The following is a 13,716-nucleotide window of genomic DNA, read 5'->3' as shown; positions in this document are numbered from 1 at the left end:
ATGTAACCCGTCATGGCCATGGTAAAGCAGGGCTTCTAGTAAGCCCCACTCCCATGGCCATGGTAAAGCAGGGCTTCTAGATCATGGTAGCCCCACTCCCATGGCTAGTGATATTCAATGTTGGGCTAGTAAATAACTACTATTGCCATGCCAGACAGGGCTTCTAGATCATGGTAGCCCCACTCCCATGGCTAGTGATATTCAATGTTGGGCTAGTAAATAACTACTATTGCCATGCCAGGGCTTCAGGGCTTCTAGATTTCATGGTAGTAAATAACTACTATTGCCCCAGTCCCATGGCTAGTGATATTCAGTGCTGGGCTAGTAAATAACTACTATTGCCATGCCAGACAGGGCTTCTAGATTATGGTAGCCCCACTCCCATGGCTAGTGATATTCAGTGCTGGGCTAGTAAATAACTACTATTGCCATGCCAGACAGGGCTTCTAGATTATGGTAGCCCCACTCCCATGGCTAGTGATATTCAGTGTTGGGCTAGTAAATAACTACTATTGCCATGCCAGACAGGGCTTCTAGATTATGGTAGCCCCAGTCCCATGGCTAGTGATATTCAGTGTTGGGCTAGTAAATAACTACTATTGCCATGCCAGACAGGGCTTCTAGATTATGGTAGCCCCACTCCCATGGCTAGTGATATTCAGTGTTGGGCTAGTAAATAACTACTATTGCCATGCCTGATGGCTAGTGAATTTTTTTTTTTGTCAAATGCTGCATTTTATAAATATGAATATCCTGTCCCCAACCCCACCAGTCTTTAGTGTTTTTAATCTCTATCTCTAACTTTAGGTAACATATCTCATTATTACTATTAGCAAAACTGTATTAAGTAAAGTAGGCCTAGTGAATTTTTAATCATGGCTAGTAAAAATAAAAAAAAATCACTGATCCCATGGCTAGTGGATTTTGTAAAACTTCTAGAAGCCCTGTGTAAACGATGTCATACATTCAATAAGCGAATCGAAAATGGGTTACGCAAATGTATACACACACGTGCGACGCACGAATGAAACTATCGCTCTCGCAATTTTCAGAGACCTACTTTACTGATATTTAAAAAAGGGCAGTGAAAAATGTCCGGTTTTGAGGGAATTCTGTTTTATATACAGTCCAGTTTTGAGGGAATTCTGTTTTACATACAGTCCAATTTTGAGAGATTTCTGTTTTACATACAGTCCGGTTTTGAGAGATTTGTTTTACATACAGTCCGATTTTGAGGGAATTCTTTTTTACATACAGTCCGATTTTGAGGGATTTCTTTTTTACATAGTCTGATTTTGAGGGAATTCTGTTTTATATACAGTCCGGTTTTGAGGGAATTCTGTTTTACATACAGTCCGGTTTTAAGGGAATTCTGTTTTACATACAGTCCAGTTTTGAGGGAATTCTGGTTTTACATACAGTCCAATTTTGAGGGATTTCTGTTTTACATACAGTCTGATTTTGAGGGATTTCTGTTTTACATACAGCCCGGTTTTGAGGGATTTCTGTTTTACATACATTTCTGGTTTTGAGGAATTTCTGTTCTACATAGTCCGGTTTTGAGAGAATTGTTTTACATACAGTCCGGTTTTGAAAGAATTCTGTTTTACATAGTCTGGTTTTGAGGGATTTCACTGTATATTGACTAACCAGTGTTTCTGCCAGAAAGAAATTTTTGGGTATGGCGCTATGGAACTGAATGCAACTACAGTCAACAGGGGAATTGGGGGGGGGGGGGGGGGGGGGGGGGGGGGGGGGGGGAGCTCCCCAAGAAAGAAAATGGGTTATGTTTAGGGTTAAGAAAATTAAACATTAACGATAAAAATAATTAATTCTGTTAAAAGGTTAACTTAAAAAAACAACAACTGCAAAACAATTTGGGTATGCATGGCGCCATACCCATTTTACCCTCTGGCCGAAACCGTGTTAACATATATATTTTTTCTTGATCCTTGTAATTTGTCAATGTAAAATAGACACTAAAACTAAAGGAATTCAATCTGAATAAATTTAAATAAATTATAAAAAACTAAATTAAAATTCGCAATTTTTTTTTTGTTGCTCAGTATAATACAGGCACATAATTTGATTTTTTTTCTCAACAATTTGGTCCACATGAAATGAACATTGCAGTCACTTTTATAAACAGTCAATTACATGACAGAAACAAATTACTGCAAAGTCAAATACATTTGTTTCTTTTTAATTTGTCAAACTTTGGTTAAGCAGACATAAAGTTCAAGTTTGTTTTGCTTGACGACACCACTAGATCACATTGATCAATTAATCATCATCTATTGAATGTCAAACATTTAGTAATTCTGACATGTCATCAGATGAAATTCACTACATTTTTCCTAATGCAGCAAGGAATCATTCATATGCACTTTCTCACAGACAGGAAAGCACATACCACGGCCTTTGACCAGTTGTAGTGCACTGGTTGGAATGAGAAAAAAACCAATCAGTTGAAAAGAAAAAGAAAGAAATGTTTTATTTAACGACACACTCAACACATTTTATTTACGGTTATATGGTGTCAGACATATGGTTAAGGACCACACAGATTTTGAGAGGAAACCCACTGTCACCACTACATGGGCTACTCTTTCCGATTAGCAGCAAGGGATCTTTTATTTGCACTTCCCACAGGCAGGATAGCACAAACCATGGCCTTTGTTGAACCAGTTTTGGATCACTGGTCGGTACAAGTGGTTTACACCTACCCATTGAGCCTTGCAGAGCATTCCCAATCAGTTGAATGGATCCACCGAGGTGGTTCGATCCTGTGACGCAAGCAACTCAGGCAAGCACTCAACCCACTGAGCTAAATCCTGCCCCCTTTGTACATACAAGGTCGCTTGCACTGGTGTAACGTGTGTTTTGTTTTGTTACAACACTAGACCACATTGATTTATTAATCATCGGCTATATCTTGTATACAAGAAAATATGTAAGCTGTTAAAATTACTAGGCTATATATCAGGGGTGGGAATTGGTAAACTGTAAAAAAAAAAAAAAAATGAAATCTAGAGGGGTCCTGGAAATTCTTGAAATCCTATGTTAACATCTGTGCCATCTGACACATTTTGGAGGAAAGGATGATTAAAATGCGAGGAAACGCAATGATTCATGAGAGGAAAACAGCTGATCCGAGGAGAATTCCCACCCCCGATACGTACATGTGCCCTACGAGGTGGTATAGTTTTATTCAACTAAGCAAATAGGACAATTAGCGAATCACCTACCCGCTTATTGAAAAATAAATTGCTGACATACATAATATCCTGTGTGTGTGTATATTCCAGCCAGAGAAAGAACACAATGTAGTGACACAGTGTAGCAGTGTAGTTAGACAGTGTAGCAGATCAGATATCCACAGATAACATGTGTACTTGTATTTCAACGTTCAATATTTAATGCCGGACAAGTTGTGACATCAGGAAACAAGTTCAATGTAATCTACTTCCTCTTTGACAGGCAATAATAGTATCCAGTTACTCTATGCACAGAATGGTAAGAGGAAATCATACACTCTTAGGCCATAACTTGTAATTTTTATGTGGGGGTAGAGTAGTGTGGGTAGAGTTTGTTGCCCCACTTCCCACCCTCCAATACTCTATGCACAGAACGGTAAGAGGAAATCATACACTCTTAGGCCATAACTTGTAATTTTTACGTGGGGGTCGAGTAGTGTGGGTGGGGTTTGTTGCCCCCCCTCCCCACCCTCCAATACTCTATGCACAGAATGGTAAGAGGAAATAATACACTCTTACATTGTAGGTCACAACTTTTAATTTTTATGTGGGGGTGGAGTAGATTGGGTGGGATTTGGGGCCGTGAATCATTGCTGTACATGGTATTATTGTATATACATAAACAATACATAATTAAAGCTATACACTCCCCCCTTATTAAACAATATCCAACATACATGTATGCACCAGATATTACCATTTTGAAACAGACAGACAGACCGGATGTGTGGAGTCAGGGAGGTATAACATAATATTAATATCAATTAGGCTTACTGATGTTGTAAAACAGGATATTAGCAATGCAAAAGCCTTAGAAGAGGAAATATTCTGGTAAAGAAGGAAGAAATAGAAACAAAGAGTGACAATAAAGAAGAAGAAGGTGGGGTAAAAAAAGAAAAAAAAACTTTCTTGAAAGATTAAGTGGGGGTATCTTGTTGAAATTATAGAAAGTCAAGATACGTTTTCCGAACTGGCAATATTTTGCATAAAAGTATGTTTATTAGCTTATTCGTATATTTTGCTATTAATAAGTTTATACATGAATTTATACCCCCAGGAACCCCACTGCCAAGGTTCCCACCAGAAATTTAACATTTTTAAAAATTTTTTTCATCTTATTTTATCAAAATTCTGTATTTTTATTTAATCACTTAAAACATTTCAATTTATTTTCATGCTAATGTTCAACTGAGGTTCAAGCATGCTGTCCTGGGCAATTCTTTGCCAAAAATCGTGTCATATTGTTTTAGCAAGTTTTGATTGCAGGTGACTTCTAACAGTCCCCAAATCTGACCCACAATACTGAAAAAACTTGGGACTATTGTAGTGCGATTTAATATTGCTATTTGCTTACTTAGGTTTGTATTTTTAAAAATAGTTTTATTTTAAACGGAAGAATAGTGAAATGCACTCTCCGATTATTCTAGTCATTTTGTTATGAAAGTATTGCTCGTTAATGTTTTTCGTCCATTATTCTGTTTTTTTTTTTTTTTTGCTATTGTACCAATTGTTGTTTTGTTGATGGTAAGCCAGCTTTGTATCTTTCCAAAAATATTTTTAATGTTGTTACAATATAATCGACACTATTTAATCATATTTGCAACTTTAAGAAAAGATGTTGTATTAATTTTTTCTTCTTACCAAGTATTTAAAGAAAAAATGTTTACAGAAACATATGCATCGACTTCTCTTTTGCCCTAAAATTAAAAAATAGTTATTTGTTGAGATATTTGGTAATGCATTAATACGGTATATCTTGATATTGCTTATAATTGTTTTAACAGTCTTTTCATCTCCATTAAAAATTTTGCTATGTTGATTTAAATGTGTTAATGTAAAAAAAAACCCAAAAAACACATAAACACAAAATCCCCACTCTAATTAACTTTACTGTATTCAAAACTGACAATAAAGTTAACAAACATAGGTTTTATTTATAATCTAAATTTTCTCATATGAAAGGATCTGACATAATCAAGCAATATATCAATAACATCTAACTTTTAAACTTATTGAATTTGTGCATCTCTATAATACACACATGTAATAGTAGTTAAATTCTAATTCTTTATAAGAAACTTTTGTAAATAAACATAGTTACCTGTTGACTAAACACCACACTGAAGTATGAGGTGATAACGGCTATAAATCAACCTAAATCAATACGGTGGAAGGATTTGTAACAAGCTGAGGGTCCACACGTTAAAGAAATCAATGACGGAAATCACAAAGTATACACTTCCTTTTTGATGGCTTACAATCAATTAATCAACACACAGAAAGAACTGCAAGTTGCAGGTGAAACATCAACTAGACTTACTGAGGGTTATTTCAATTTTATTTTATTTGCATATTTACATCCTATAAAGGTCCAAGCAACCTATCCTGGGCACACACATTAACTGTCTGGGCCGTCTGTCATTGACAGTGGGTTTATGGTTTGTTGTTAGTGAGAGAGAAGTCAATGTAGTAGCCTTATACTTTCAAAACTGACTTTGAAACAAAACCTAGGGAATATTTGCTTAATGACATTTCAACACATTTTGCTGCTAACATATGGTTATTTAGACACTTAGTCGAAAGAATGAGAGAGAGAGAGAGAGAGAGAGAGAGAGAGAGAGAGAGAGAGAGAGAGAGAGAGAGATGGAGAGACGGAGGGAGGGATGGGAGGGAGAGAGAGAGAGGGAGAGAGAGAGGGAGAGGGAGGGAGAGGGAGAGAGGGAGAGGGAGAGAGAGAGAGAGGGGGGAGACAGAGATACATACATCAAGGCATACATACTTGGGCTGGGGGTGAGGAAAAGGTTTGAGGAGGAAGTGGATGGGGAAAAGGGAAGGGCAGGGAAGGACATAGGGAGTCTGTGGCCACTACACAGGCCACTCATACTGATAAATTGACAAGGGATTGTTCAAGTGAACTTTCCCAAAGACAGGACAGTACCTTTCAGGTACCATGCACATGATGCAGTCACAGGGCACTGGTTGGGATGGGAAAAAAACTCCCAATGTCACTATGTATAGTCTGCATTTAAATAAATGTTATCAGCTCACATAAAAATAATTGGAAATGTTTTTATACATCCCCACCATAATTATATTAATAATATAAATTATTCATAACAAAGTCTTTAGCAAGTCTAGGTATGACCCGAGGGTGACACTTCCTGTTGTAATGATGGTATTAGGTCACCCCGTCACAACACCAAGGTCTGCCCTTCTTGATTGGTACACTAAAACATTTGGCAATCCATCAATAAAATTATTCATCTTTTAGTCTTACAGAAATATTTATTATTATAATTCGGATCATTTTTGTTAAATATAAAGATTTATAATTTGTATATGTTCTTCACTTAATGTCAATATAAAATTTAGTTTCTGAATTAATTAATTTGTCCGACACCATATATCCCTAAATAAAATGTGTTGAGTGCCTCGTTAAATAAAACATTTCCTTTAATTAATTTGAGTATTTAGTGTAAATATTTTATGATTTTTTAATTTTTTTATTATTCAACTTGTAAAAAAAAAATTCAATATATAATAGTAAGAATAATTTTTGTATATTTATAATTTATATATTGTAATTTGTAATTAACTTGAATATCAATATCGAATTTAGTTTCTGAATTAATTGGTCTGTTTAGTTTTTAGTATACAAATTTTTATTAATTTTGGATTTTTTCATTATTAAACTTTTTAAAACATATTTATTATATAATAAGAATATTTTTTGCTAAATATATATATTAATAATTTATATAATATGTTCTTTACTTAAAGTTAATAACAAATTTAGATTCTGAATTAATTTGTTTGTTTATATTTAGTATAAGAACTTTATTAATCTTCTTTTTTATTTAATTACATTCTTCATACTTTTTTACAGTTAAAAAGTTGTTTTTTTTAAATTAGGTATTTAACACAAAAAAGTTTGCCAACAATTATTTTAGTAACGATTACAGGAAACAAAATTTTTCTTTTTAGATTTTATTTTACATTCAATAGAATTACATACCTACCTATCTTTAGAGATTGGTAAACTTACAGGCCGTGGTGGTGATGTGGTTAAGCCATCAGACATAAGGTTGGTAAGGTACTAGGTTCGCAGCCTGGTACCGGCTCCCAACCAGAGCGAGTCTTAACAACTCAGTGGGTAGGTGTAAGACCACTACACTCTCTTTCATCTCTCTAATCACTAACAACTAACCCTGTCCTCGACAGACAGCTCAGAGAGCTGAGGTGTGTGCCCAGGACATCGTGCTTGAACCTTAAGGCACAGACCCTAGTTTCAACTCGTAAAAATGGACACTAAGTTTAGTTAATCCTCAAACCTGTAACACATTTGGATAAAGTTACAACAGAGTGAAAGAAGAGTCTGTGATGTTAAAACCGGGAAATACCCTTAAAAAAAGATTACAACTCGAATCTATAAACGGCTACTTCTCAGACGAACGTGTGTTTTTAAAAATATGAAAATGCATTTTGTGGTATTATAAAAACCAGGATGACCAGAAACACTTCGGACGAACGAAAATGGATAATCTAAAGAATAAAATAAAACTAATGTTTTATTTCAGTGACCATAAACAGCTATAATAGTGAAAAATATGCTGTAGTGTTTAAAACCTAGGGTCTGTCCCTTTAACTGGACCTTAAGCACACGAATAAACTGAAAGAAAGAAGACAGAAGAGATTGGTTGTAACACGATATGGTAAGCCTGAAGATACCCAGTGAACCGTGCGATAAGTGATAAGTTCGTACTTTACAAAGTTAGCCTCAGGATATGTCAGTATCTGTAACACTCCATAAAATCAATTAAGGATTGTCTTGTTTTTAGTTCATACTTTACAAAGGTTGCCTCAGGATATGTCAGTATCTGTAACACTCCATAAAATCAATTAAGGATTGTCTTGTTTTTAGTTTAATGTACAAAACTAGTCAACAGTTTTATGACTCGCCAAATCTACTGACGCAAAATTTAACTTAACTAGTAGGTAATGTGACACAGCCTTTGATTAGGGGTGTGATGATTAATCACAGTTCATAATCTTCGCAGTTTTAGGCTCCATGGTTTGATGCAGTATTTTTCAATTTGAGTAGCATAGTTTATTTAGAGGTTTTTTTAAAAATGGTACATCAGCATTTCCTTGACCTCTCTGTTGGAAATCCTGATGATGTGCAGGCCTTAATATAGCAGCAATATGGACTTTTCTTTTCACCGAAAGTTGCCTTAAGTTGCTGAGTTATCAGTGACAGTGCCAGGGTTTCTGCCAGAGGGTAAAACAGGTACTGCGCCATAACCAGATTTTTTTTGGCAGATTTTATTTTTTAAAGTTAACTTTTTGACCAAATTAATTACTCATCATTACTGTATGATTTTCTTAACCCTAAACCTAAACTTAACCCATTTTCTTTCTGGGGAGAACCCCCCATAGTCCCCATAGCCATACCCAGACATTTCTTTCTGGCAGAAACACTAGTTACCAGTATTGAGAAATGGAAGTAGCCATAACATTGTGAACCTTAATTTTATTTAAAAAACAATATCACTTGTCGCCTTGTCAGTCCGTGTTTTTACTAAATGTTCACTTCACCTCTTTTTATCAAACTTCTCGTGGGAAGGAAGGAAATGTTTTATTTAACGACATACTCAACACATTTTATTTACGGTTATATGGTTAAGGACATATGGTTAAGGACCATGAGAGAGGAAACCTGCTGTCGCCACTTCATGGGCTACTCTTTTCGATTAGCGGCAAGGGATCTTTTATATGCACCATCCCACAGACAGGATAGCACATACGACAGCCTTTGATATACCAGTCGTGATGCGCTGGCTGAAACAAGAAATAGCCCAATAGGCCCACCAACGGGGATCGATCCCAGACCGACCGTACATCAAGTGAAGGCTACGTCCTGCCCTTAGAGTTGGAGGCCATTGACCCCGGGGTACTACTGCCATTGACCTCTGACATTAAATCAACCAACAAGGGGGTGGGTGGATGTTTGTGGAGGGTGTTGTTTTTCCTTTCCCTTCCTTCCTTTTCACCTCTCCCCAAATAAAACTTTAAGAGCTGGTACTTTTTTCAAATAGAGCTAATCATCTCTTTAAAAATTGCATTTTTTATGTGTGGGATTTTTTTTAAGAAACCCTCTTCTTCTGCGTTCAAGCAATAGTTGATCACGTTTTAGAGTTGGAGTCCGGTTGTGGCAATAAAAAACTAAGAAACCCTCAATTCCCCATCCCCAAACATATTTGTAATTTATGTTTATTTAAAAATAACATAACACTGTCACTTTAAATTAACAAAGTATACGAACCCTCCTAAGAATGATGTCACATTGTCACTTTAAATTAACAAAGTATACGAACCCTCCTAAGAATGATGTCACATTGTCACTTTAAATTAACAAAGTATACGAACCCTCCTAAGAATGATGTCACATTGTCACTTTAAATTAACAAAGTATACGTACCCTCCTAAGAATGATGTCACATTGTCACTTTAAATTAACAAAGTATACGTACCCTCCTAAGAATGATGTCACATTGTCACTTTAAATTAACAAAGTATACGAACCCTCCTAAGAATGATGTCACATTGTCACTTTAAATTAACAAAGTATACGAACCCTCCTAAGAATGATGTCACATTGTCACTTTAAATTAACAAAGTATACGAACCCTCCTAAGAATGATGTCACATTGTCACTTTAAATTAACAAAGTATACGAACCCTCCTAAGAATGATGTCACATTGTCACTTTAAATTAACAAAGTATACGAACCCTCCTAAGAATGATGTCACACTGTCACTTTAAATTAACAAAGTATACGAACCCTCCTAAGTCACTTTAAATTAACAAAGTATACGAACCCTCCTAAGAATGATGTCACATTGTCACTTTAAATTAACAAAGTATACGAACCCTCCTAAGAATGATGTCACACTGTCACTTTAAATTAACAAAGTATACGAACCCTCCTAAGAATGATGTCACACTGTCACTTTAAATTAACAAAGTATACGAACCCTCCTAAGAATGATGTCACACTGTCACTTTAAATTAACAAAGTATACGAACCCTCCTAAGAATGATGTCACACACTTTAAATTAACAAAGTATACACTTTATGTCAATTCACTTTAAAAACAAAGTATACGAACCCTCCTAAGAATGATGTCACACTGTCACTTTAAATTAACAAAGTATACGAACCCTCCTAAGAATGATGTCACACTGTCACTTTAAATTAACAAAGTATACGAACCCTCCTAAGAATGATGTCACACTGTCACTTTAAATTAACAAAGTATACGAACCCTCCTAAGAATGATGTCACACTGTCACTTTAAATTAACAAAGTATACGAACCCTCCTAAGAATGATGTCACACTGTCACTTTAAATTAACAAAGTATACGAACCCTCCTAAGAATGATGTCACACTGTCACTTTAAATTAACAAAGTATACGAACCCTCCTAAGAATGATGTCACACTGTCACTTTAAATTAACAAAGTATACGAACCCTCCTAAGAATGATGTCACATTGTCACTTTAAATTAACAAAGTATACGAACCCTCCTAAGAATGATGTCACATTGTCACTTTAAATTAACAAAGTATACGAACCCTCCTAAGAATGATGTCACATTGTCACTTTAAATTAACAAAGTATACGAACCCTCCTAAGAATGATGTCACATTGTCACTTTAAATTAACAAAGTATACGAACCCTCCTAAGAATGATGTCACATTGTCACTTTAAATTAACAAAGTATACGAACCCTCCTAAGAATGATGTCACATTGTCACTTTAAATTAACAAAGTATACGAACCCTCCTAAGAATGATGTCACATTGTCACTTTAAATTAACAAAGTATACGAACCCTCCTAAGAATGATGTCACATTGTCACTTTAAATTAACAAAGTATACGAACCCTCCTAAGAATGATGTCACATTGTCACTTTAAATTAACAAAGTATACGAACCCTCCTAAGAATGATGTCACATTGTCACTTTAAATTAACAAAGTATACGAACCCTCCTAAGAATGATGTCACACTGTCACTTTAAATTAACAAAGTATACGAACCCTCCTAAGAATGATGTCACACTGTCACTTTAAATTAACAAAGTATACAAACCCTCCTAAGAATATGTCACACTGTCACTTTAAATTAACAAAGTATACAAACCCTCCTAAGAATGATGTCACACTGTCACTTTAAATTAACAAAGTATACAAACCCTCCTAAGAATGATGTCACACTGTCACTTTAAATTAACAAAGTATACAAACCCTCCTAAGAATGATGTCACACTGTCACTTTAAATTAACAAAGTATACAAACCCTCCTAAGAATGATGTCACACTGTCACTTTAAATTAACAAAGTATACAAACCCCTCCTAAGAATGATGTCACACTGTCACTTTAAATTAACAAAGTATACAAACCCTCCTAAGAATGATGTCACACTGTCACTTTAAATTAACAAAGTATACAAACCCTCCTAAGAATGATGTCACACTGTCACTTTAAATTAACAAAGTATACAAACCCTCCTAAGAATGATGTCACACTGTCACTTTAAATTAACAAAGTATACAAACCCTCCTAAGAATGATGTCACACTGTCACTTTAAATTAACAAAGTATACAAACCCTCCTAAGAATGATGTCACACTGTCACTTTAAATTAACAAAGTATACGAACCCTCCTAAGAATGATGTCACATTGTCACTTTAAATTAACAAAGTATACGAACCCTCCTAAGAATGATGTCACATTGTCACTTTAAATTAACAAAGTATACGAACCCTCCTAAGAATGATGTCACATTGTCACTTTAAATTAACAAAGTATACGAACCCTCCTAAGAATGATGTCACACTGTCACTTTAAATTAACAAAGTATACAAACCCTCCTAAGAATGATGTCACATTGTCACTTTAAATTAACAAAGTATACAAACCCTCCTAAGAATGATGTCACATTGTCACTTTAAATTAACAAAGTATACGAACCCTCCTAAGAATGATGTCACATTGTCACTTTAAATTAACAAAGTATACGAACCCTCCTAAGAATGATGTCACATTGTCACTTTAAATTAACAAAGTATACAAACCCTCCTAAGAGTGATGTCACATTGTCACTTTAAATTAACAAAGTATATGTACCCTCCTAGGGATGACATCATACTGTCATTTTAAATTAACAAAGTATATTCTGTCAAAAACAGAAACACACAGGTGATGGGGAAAGAAGAAAAGTGTTTGATTTGACAAAATACAGTTTTTTTTACAATGTTGCTGAATAACCATGTTTGTTAATGTTCCTGGAATGGGACAGCATGCCCAAATGCACCCTAAAACAAATTTAACACATGTTGTGCGACAATTGCAGGAAATCGGCATGAAATGGTCAGATTTTGATGAATGCATGTGAAACTCGGGAAAAAGATTGGGGTAGTGATGGGTATTTAAAGCTGCAATGCTCGCAATGATGCCTCATTTCCATTTCGACGTAGACGAGTTACAAGATGCCAAGACTAAGCCTGCCGAATGAAACATTGCAATAGGCCACCTCCAGTTAGGTGAATCGCAGTCAGCAGTCGCATGCCACATGAACGTCCATCAGAGCACCATTTCACGTCTTTGGGACAGGTACCAGCAGTTTCAATCAGCTGAAGTCCGGCTTAGAAGTGGAAGACCTCGCATAAGAACTGCAGCACAAGATTGCTACATCCGGGTTCTGCACTTGTGTCACTGAACTGCCACAGCAACGAACACTGCTGGGCGCATACCTGGTTTGAGAAGGGTGTCTGCACAAACCATTCTGAACCGACTTCAAGAAGCTGGTTTACAGGCTAGGAGACCGTATGTTGGCCCAGTCCTGTGACGTCAACATCGACATTTACGTGTTCGCTGGTGCACAAATGTACAGGGGTGGAACTTGGGAAACTGGCAGCGAGTATGGTTCAGCAACGAGTCATGTTTCCTTCTACAGTGATGTGATGGACAACAACGTGTTTACAGATGCCGCAATGAACGTTTTGCCAACAACTGTGTCGCCCAAGTTGACAGATTCGGTGGAGGGAGTGTCATGATGTGGGGAGCCATCTCATACACTGGCAGAAGTGAACTTGTGTTCGTACAAGGCAACCTGACAGCTGTACGCTACCGGGATGAAATTCTTCATTGTCACATGCTTCCCATTTTGGATCGACAGAGAGAACTCTTTCAGCAGGACAATGCCAGGCTGCATACGGCACGTGTAACAATGGATTTCCTACAGAATGAGAACATTAATGTGCTGCCATGGCCATCAAGATGGCCAGATCTCAACCCCAGTGAACATCTATGGTACGAACTGGACAGACGTGTATGCCAGTGTGACCCGGAGTCTCAGGCACTTCTGCAACTGTCACATGCACTACAG

The 13,716-nt window shown here is 36.2% G+C and overlaps 1 protein-coding gene across 1 annotated transcript in view; it reads right to left on the bottom strand.

Moving 5' to 3' along the window:
* The window catches only part of LOC121372948 (talin-2-like), a 32,382-nt gene that overhangs the window by 2,858 nt on the left and 15,808 nt on the right, over positions 1–13,716 (bottom strand). The gene's annotated exons all lie outside the window — the stretch shown is intronic.

This window comes from Gigantopelta aegis, chromosome 5, assembly GCF_016097555.1.
Source record: "Gigantopelta aegis isolate Gae_Host chromosome 5, Gae_host_genome, whole genome shotgun sequence".
In the NCBI taxonomy this organism is placed as follows: domain Eukaryota; kingdom Metazoa; phylum Mollusca; class Gastropoda; order Neomphalida; family Peltospiridae; genus Gigantopelta; species Gigantopelta aegis.
The sequence above is the reverse complement of the archived record's forward strand: the minus strand, read 5'-3'. Positions and strand labels throughout refer to the sequence as shown.